At 44.3% G+C, this 8331-nt stretch overlaps 1 long non-coding RNA gene across 1 annotated transcript; it reads right to left on the minus strand.

The window, feature by feature from the left end:
• Nucleotides 1–508: 508 nt before the first annotated feature.
• LOC141543559 (uncharacterized) lies at nt 509–7945 on the minus strand. The gene is made up of 2 exons (XR_012482470.1): nt 7652–7945; nt 509–2058 (listed from the first exon to the last, which is right to left on the minus strand). It is a non-coding gene; the product is annotated as an uncharacterized LOC141543559 (long non-coding RNA).
• Nucleotides 7946–8331: the final 386 nt, after the last annotated feature.

Genomic DNA, 8331 nt, shown 5'->3' on the forward strand with positions numbered 1-8331 from the left:
TGCTGGAATGGTTTTCCAGTTCCTTCTCCAATGCATTTTACAGATGAAGAAACTGAGGCAGACAGGATTAAGTGATTTGCCCAGGGTTACATAGCTAAAAAGTGTCTGAGGCTGGATTTGAAATCGTATTCTCTTCTCTCCACACAGCATCACCTAGCTTCCTATTAGATTTAATAAATAAAAGCTAATTAGTTTTGGTTTAATGAAACAAAGAAAAAACTGTAACAAATACTCATATAAGTATGAAAAACATATTTCTACATTAGTCATGTTGAGATTTTAAATTTTGAAGGTAAGACCACTTCAGATGTAGTAGAAATAGTAAATCACGTCTCAAACTTTTAACTTGCCCGACTTTGGGAAAATCCCTTTACTGACCTGTCCAGCAGGTCTTCAACGTGGGTCAAAAAAAGAAGGACATAGACCGAAATTAAGGCAAAAGCCTGCGGGGGCTAAGACAGCCCGGGAACAGGATCTAGAGAGAGAGAGAGGGGAGACTACTCAAAGCAATGGTCAAGCATGTCTCGTTTATTAGCTTACAGTTACAGAATTTATAGGCAGAAAACCGCAATGCCATGTATGCATAAGGATTGGGTAGCATGATAGATGAGTCAAATATTTTTGTAACATTTACCAGGTGCAGATTATGAGACGGTTAGGGGCCCAAGGACGGGGTGGAATAACGTAGTTTTGTCTATTCCATATCAGTTCTGGGAACTGTGGTCTTGACATTCCTCAGAAATCATCAGCCTCAGGGCCGTGGTGACCTGGGTTTGTTCAAGAGGGGGGAAGAGCAAGGGGAAAGGTTGGGGAAGGTTCCTGACATGTCCCCCATTTTTCTTTAATAATGAGGCACTCAGGCCTCGTGACCCATTTCCAGCAATACCGGGAGTGTAATGGCTGGTGCAGGTGTCTTAACACTCACGCAGTACAGCCTAGAGGTAGCTGGCCATTGGACGCTGTCTTAGGTCATTGGGATTGTCCATACCATCCGTGGGATTGCCACGCCAACCCCTGTCTCAGATGGATAGATCGATCACTCAAGGTTGCCCGTCATGGCATCACAATGGTCTTATAGCCGTGGCTCATTTTTAAACCTTTCCCAAAGATACCCGGGTTACATATTGTAGAGGTCAAAGTTTTTCATAAAAATGGCAAGGAACAGATTGTCAGGATCCATGAGGGGTACAGGGAAAGAGGGGTAAGGGGAGGGTGATTTCTTAAAAGCATCAGGCTTAACCAAAAACAAAGAATCATCTCAAAGCAATACATGAAGTACTCTTAGAATATTAAAAAGTAGTTTCGAGTGCCAATGCACCCACAGTATCAATTCATGAATTACAATTCTTAGGAATACAATTGATAGCATAACACAAGGTCCTAATATCAGAGAGATACAATATGTCTCTGGAGAAGAGATATGAAATGGTGTTACAAAGCAAACTGTGCATGTATAAGGGAGTTATAGTAGGGTGAACAATTATAGTTATAGTAGGGTGAACAATTGTCAGGTTTTTTGAAAACAGAGGCAAAGTTTTCGAATTCTTTCTGCTGCCCGCCGAAGTCTGGATTTCTTCAAGAGGTGGTCATTAAAATGCAGGGGTTCGATGTTTTCAGCTTTGCCTTCTTCTTGGTCTTGTATGCGATGGTAGTATATGTGATTCTTCCTGCTAATTGCTGTATCTACTTGGGTTTTTACAAAAGATGTTAGTTTATTAAAGGCCCAGGGGCCAAAAGAGATGAGTAGAAGGAGACCTATAATAGGCCCGAGAAGGCTAGGGAGAAGGGTGGTGCTGAGGGGGTCACTAGAAGGAGGATTAAAAAAATGAGTTGCATAGCGGTAAACTAATATACTAAGCAGGGCAGGGAATTGATGTGTTTGGACAACAGCAGCAGAAGCTAATAAGGAGAATAAGCGCTATTATGATGACAACAGCTGCAATAAGAAGGAGAGAAAAATACATTACCCCTGCGTTGGGCCTCTGGAGCTGCCGAGTGTTGGGATGGTGGTCCGGGGTCAGGGAATAAAGCTTCTCAGGCTCCTTGGCCTATCTGTACCTGTAAGAAAGCAGAAGGGGCTTTTCTCAGGGTTTTCCCCTGGGTGGTTGAAAGGGTTTGACCAGGCGCTCAGGGAGCCATCTGGCATTCTGGGCCTGGGAGTCATAAACACATGCGTGTCCTTTTCCCCAAATTAGAACAGGGTCAGGACCATACCACTTGTTGGTGAGTGGATCTCTCCATTTGACCTGAGCATAAGTATCAGATGTAGAGGGGTGCCAGAGACGGTCTGCTGCTGACTTCCCATTATCATCCAACGTTAGGAAGTTGAGCACAAAAAGCGCATGATTAAGGACGGTCTTCTGGTTGCCAGCTCGTGAGTACAGTAATTCAGGGCCTGATTGTAGTTTATTAATCATTCTCTTTAGAGTCTGATGTGCTCTTTCCACTATACCCTGTCCTTGGGGGTTATAAGGGATGCCAGTGATATGTTTAATACCCATGTGTGCACAGAACTGTTTGAATGAGGAGCTGGTGTATCCAGGGCCGTTATCTGTTTTAAAAATTTTAGGCTTTGGTGCCATAGCCAGGGTGGCCACAACATGGCTGATAACATGCTTAGTGGCTTCTCCAGTTTGAAGGGAGGCGCAAAGGAACCCACTGAAAGTGTCAATGGACACATGGATGTATTTTAATTTACCAAGCGATGGAAGATGGGTGACATCCATTTGCCAAAGCTCTCCAGGTATCAGTCCCCGTGGATTGACTCCTAAATGTGGTTCAGGTAAGTGTACTAAACAGCCAGGGCATTGTTTAACTATCTGTCTTGCTTGATCTTTTGTGATCTTATATAGGAGTCGTAGGGTGTGAGCATTTAAGTGGTGCATCTTGTGTGCCTCAGTGGCTAGGTCAACAGGAGAGGCTAATTCACTTGTAGCTAAGAGAGCTTGTTTGGTGGCTAGATCTACTTTCGTATTTCCTTCTGTCAGGGGACCAGGAAGGTCAGTGTGTGCACGGATGTGGCAAATAAAGAAGGGGTGACTTCTTTCCTGAATCAGATTTTGTAATTGAGCAAACATAGGGGAAGCATTAGTAGAGGGCTTGATATAAGGAACAGTTTCAAGCAGTGGAACAGAATTGGCAATGTATGCACTATCAGTATAAATGTTCATGGGACCGGGGATATTCCTGAATACCCAGAGTATAGCGGCTAGTTCTACAAGTTGAGCAGATGCATAAGGTGTGTGAAAGGAAGTGAGTTTTGAGTCTATTGTGACTGCAGCTGTCCCTGATGAAGAGCCGTCAGTAAATATTAGATGAGCCTTTTTTATAGGGCTAGTCTTGGTTATACGTGGAAAGGTAACTGAATTTTCTGTAAGGAACTTAATAAGTTTATCTGGAGGGTATTGGTTGTTCAATGTCCCTTGATAAGAAATAGTGGCAATAGCCCAAGCGTCACTCCTTTGTTGGAGTTGCGTCAGTTCTGTGCTGGTGTATGGGCAGACAATATGGTCGGGATCTTTCCCAAAAATTTTTATGGAGAGGGTCCTTCCTTCTTGTAGAATCTCTGATACAAGTATGGGATAAGTGGCAAGTATTTTATTAGGAGTTGCTGAGCTATGGATCCAGAACAGGGGCATTCCTTGCCATAGCAAACCGGTGGGAGAAAAGGTTGTGGAAAAAATGAGAAGCCAGAGTTTTTTTGCAGGGTCATAGTATCCAATCTTTTGAGTGGATATTGCCTGATTGACTTTCTGTAAGGCAGTCTCACCTTCCTTTGTTATGGAGCGTGGTGAGGAAGGGTCCGAGTCTCCTTTTAGAATGTCAAAGAGGGGTTTAAGATCCCCTGTAGTTAATTTCAGATAGGGACGTAGCCAATTAATATCCCCTAGAAGTTTTTGGAAATCATTTAATGTCTTAAGATGGGCGGTACGTATCTGGGCTTTCTGGGTTATTACCTGAGAAAAATGTAGCTCAAACCCAAGGAAAAGTTGGGGGAGGGTAGTTTGGACTTTTTCTGGTGAAACTTGCAGGCCTCTCTTTTGGAGGGCTGAAACTAGACTATCAGATACCTTTACTAATTCTAATTCTGAAGGGCCTGCTATTAAGATGTCATCCATGTAATGGATTATATAGAGATGTGGGTATTTTAATCTAAAGGGGTCTACCGTTTGAGCAACATATTTTTGGCAAAGGGTAGGGCTATTGGCCATGCCCTGTGGCAGGACCCTCCATTGGAACCTAAGAGATGGGCCTATACAGTTAATGACAGGGACAGTGAAGGCAAATCTTTTACAATCTTCAGGGTTTAATGGTATGGAGAAGAAGCAGTCTTTAAGGTCTATGACAATCCTATGAAACCCAGCGGGGATTGCTACGGGGGCAGGCAAGCCTGGCTGAAGGGCCCCCATGGGTATCATGGTTTTATTGACTGCTCTAAGATCATGGAGTAACCTCCATGACCCAGACTTCTTCTTGATTATAAATATTGGTGTGTTCCAAGGTGAATTAGAGGGCTCTATATGACCCACGTCTAATTGTAGTTGAACTAATTTAGTTGCAGCCTCTAGTTTTTCTTTTGGGAGGGGCCACTGATCTATCCAGACGGGGGTATCTGATTTCCAGGTGATCTTATCCGCCTGTAGGCTGGGGGGATCAGTGGCCCTTATGAAAAAAGGTTTTGGTTTTGGAAGCCAAGGCCTGTTCTGTCTGATTGGGGTTGCAGCTGTATAGGTTCCCGAATTCCATGATTATTCTTTCCTAGTCCTTGCTTGGGAAGGAATCCTTGTCTCAACATTTGCTCCGTGACAATAGAATTGGGGCTACACATGATAATGCCCATTTGAGATAAAATATCTCTACCCCAAAGGTTGATGGGGAGGTTAGGAACTATAAAGGGGCGTACTATGCCCTTGTTTCCTTCTGCATCCTCCCATATCAGCATTTGTGTAGATTCCATAGTCTCCTGAGTCTGTCCTATGCCTTGGAGATGTGTGAGAGATGGTTGCAGGGGCCAAGAGTTGGGCCATTGGGAGGCAGAAATGATTGTGGCATCAGCCCCTGAGTCAATTAGTCCCGTAAAGGATTTGCCTTGTAGTTTTAGTTTTAAGGTGGGCCTCTCTTGTGATAAGGACTGTACCCAATATATGTCAGATGACCCAGGGTTAGATATTCCTCTCTTATTTTTGAAAGCTGGGAAGCTAGTGTCTAAAGGGAGTGGCAGTGCTTGAGCCAAACGTTGTTTTGGGGGAATTGTAATAGTGCGGTGGGGGGAAGAAGCGATGACCTTAATTTCTCCCTCATAGTCATTGTCAACCAAGGTGGGGTGAATAATTATCCCTTGAAGGGTACATGAGGCACGGCCTATAATGAGGAAAAAAGACCCAGGTGGCGGAGGTCCAAAAGAGCCAGTAGGCAAGGCTTTTGGGCCGTCCTCAGGTTTTAATACTGTGGTGGTGGAGGTACACAAGTCCACCCCTGCGCTCCCTGGGGTTGCCCTGTGGAGCTGGGGAGGAATTGGGGCCCCGTGGCTGTGTGAACAGGTCCTTGAGGGGCCCGGGGGGGGCCCCGTCTGCCGTTTCCCGGAAGGGGAGGCAGAGGAGGCAGAGGTCTTCCTTCAATATCATGTGTGGATTTGCAAGTGTTGCCCCAGTGATAGCCTTTTTTACATCTAGGGCACACAGAGGCTGGCAGCGCTCGTCTATTTTGAGCCGTATTGCCAGGAAATCCCTGAAAGTTAGAGGGGCATTGTCGGGCAAAATGTCCTTCCAAGCCACATTTAAAGCAAGTTTTCTGGTGCCCAACAGTCTGTCCTGTATTAACTGCTGCCCCTATAGTGAGTACTGCCTCTGACATGTTTTTCATGGGATCTTGCAGGGCCAATACTGCTTGAGACATTTTTTCTAGTTTGCTCATAGTAGTGTCCTGAACATCTCTGCAGAGTTTGATCATCTCATTAAGGGATTTATCCTGCCACTGGCCATTAAGGACAGCGCGGCATGAACTATTGGCATTTTCATAAGCTAATCTTTTTATAATAGGGTCATCAGCCGCAGCATTCCCTAAAGTACGTTCGGCAGTCTCTAGAAGTCTGCTTATGAATTCAGAATATTCCTCATCCTTTTTCTGGCTGATTCTGTTTAAGGGCATAAAAGGAGAGCCAGTAACAGGGAGGGCCCGCCATGCCTTATGGGCAGCGTGATCAATTTGTTCTAAGAGTCCTGTAGGAAATTTTTTCTGTTTTTTCTCTAGGGCGTATGGTCCTCTGCCTGTTAATTTCTCATAAGTCCAATCTTTATTTTTGGTTTTAAGGTTTCTTTTCTCTATAATCCTACACTGGTGGTCAAATTCAGATTGCCAGTTTATGAACTGTCCTTTAGTCAATACCGATTGAGCAACTTTCACCCATTCGGTAGGGGTCAGTAGACCACCTCTTTTAGCAGCTTCTAAGGCCGACAAGGTAAAGGGAGCATTAGGGCCATAATTTTTAACAGCTGAAAGAAGATCTTTCAAATTTTTAAATCGGGGTTTGACAAAGTCTGTTTCTTCCTCAGAATCCGTCCCTCCCTCATTTTCTTCTATTTTTTCCTCATCTGTCCCTTCATCAGTATTGTCTGCTTCTTCCTCCTCACTCCCCTCTTGCGCCGCATCGGCGCCATGAGTGGCTTTTTTCTTTCTAGTAATGACGGGAAAATTAAAGGAGCTACGTTGTTTAACTTTTGTAGGGTTATTCCTAGGATCCTTTTTAGGGCTAGAGTTGTGTTTGGCTAAAGTCTGGGAAGGCGGGGCCAGATTTTCAAGATTGAGCAAGGGGGAGGTTTGAAGGGAGGCTTGTAAAGCCGAAAATTCCTTTGTCATTTCAAGATATTGTTTCTGTAAATCTAAGGTTTTCCGCAAGGCAGACATGCGTTTGGTAATATCCTCCTGGACTAGACTAAGATCTGGAGTAACAAAGGGGTGAGAAAGGGAATTCTTAAGGATAGGAGGGGCCGAAGGATGTTGTGAGACATGCACCCCACAGGGATCATAAGCAGCGACTTCCTTTTCTAATTCTGCTACTTCTTCTGTGAGACTCTCACTGTCTTTTCTATTTCTTGGCTGGTTTTGTTTATAGGGAAAAACAGGAAAGGCCAGGAGGGAACCTTCCAAAGGGGGCAGGGGGGATGATGAGATGGGCGGATATATGGATTTAGGTTGGTAGGGGGGCATTTCAATAATCACAGAGGGAGCCTTTTTAGGGACAGATTCTGGTGGAATAGAGCTATGTGACACGGCATGAGACAAAGGACGCAGGCAAGACTCTGCTTCTATAAGTAATTGTCTAATTTTGCCACTATTGTTTGAATCTTCTACAATGTCATTAATTAATTTCCAAAGGGTTAAAACCTTCTGGGGGACGCTTTCTCCTTCCTGGATTTCTTTTTTAATGAGTTCGTTTAGGTCTTGTCCTACCTTTTGCCATTTTCCTGGATGAATGTCAGGACCGTTTATTATAAACCAGGGGCAAACTTTATCAATATAGATAAAAAAATTTATAAGTTCCTTCTTTTTAACTTTAATACCTCTCTCTTTAAAATTTTCTTTAAGCTCTCTAACAAAATTTTCTTCCTTACTCAACTTAGATCCCATGATATCGACAGACGCGAACACTTACCTCTTTTTACTTTCGTTTCACGGAGCTCCGTAACGCCAGCAGCCTGGGGGAGCGAAATCGTCTCTGGGGGTCCGGACGGGCGGGGGGAGCGTTCTGTCGGGTCAAAGTCCCTATTTTTGAGCCTTCACGTTGGGCGCCAGTTTGACCTGTCCAGCAGGTCTTCAACGTGGGTCAAAAAAAGAAGGACATAGACCGAAATTAAGGCAAAAGCCTGCGGGGGCTAAGACAGCCCGGGAACAGGATCTAGAGAGAGAGAGAGGGGAGACTACTCAAAGCAATGGTCAAGCATGTCTCGTTTATTAGCTTACAGTTACAGAATTTATAGGCAGAAAACCGCAATGCCATGTATGCATAAGGATTGGGTAGCATGATAGATGAGTCAAATATTTTTGTAACATTTACCAGGTGCAGATTATGAGACGGTTAGGGGCCCAAGGACGGGGTGGAATAACGTAGTTTTGTCTATTCCATATCAGTTCTGGGAACTGTGGTCTTGACATTCCTCAGAAATCATCAGCCTCAGGGCCGTGGTGACCTGGGTTTGTTCAAGAGGGGGGAAGAGCAAGGGGAAAGGTTGGGGAAGGTTCCTGACACTTTACCTCTCTGGGAATCTCAAATTTCATTGCTCTTGAATAAATGAGGTCAAAATAGATGATCTTTGAGGTCCTATGTAGTTCTAT

Source organism: Sminthopsis crassicaudata, chromosome 5 (assembly GCF_048593235.1).
Source record: "Sminthopsis crassicaudata isolate SCR6 chromosome 5, ASM4859323v1, whole genome shotgun sequence".
NCBI lineage: Eukaryota > Metazoa > Chordata > Mammalia > Dasyuromorphia > Dasyuridae > Sminthopsis > Sminthopsis crassicaudata.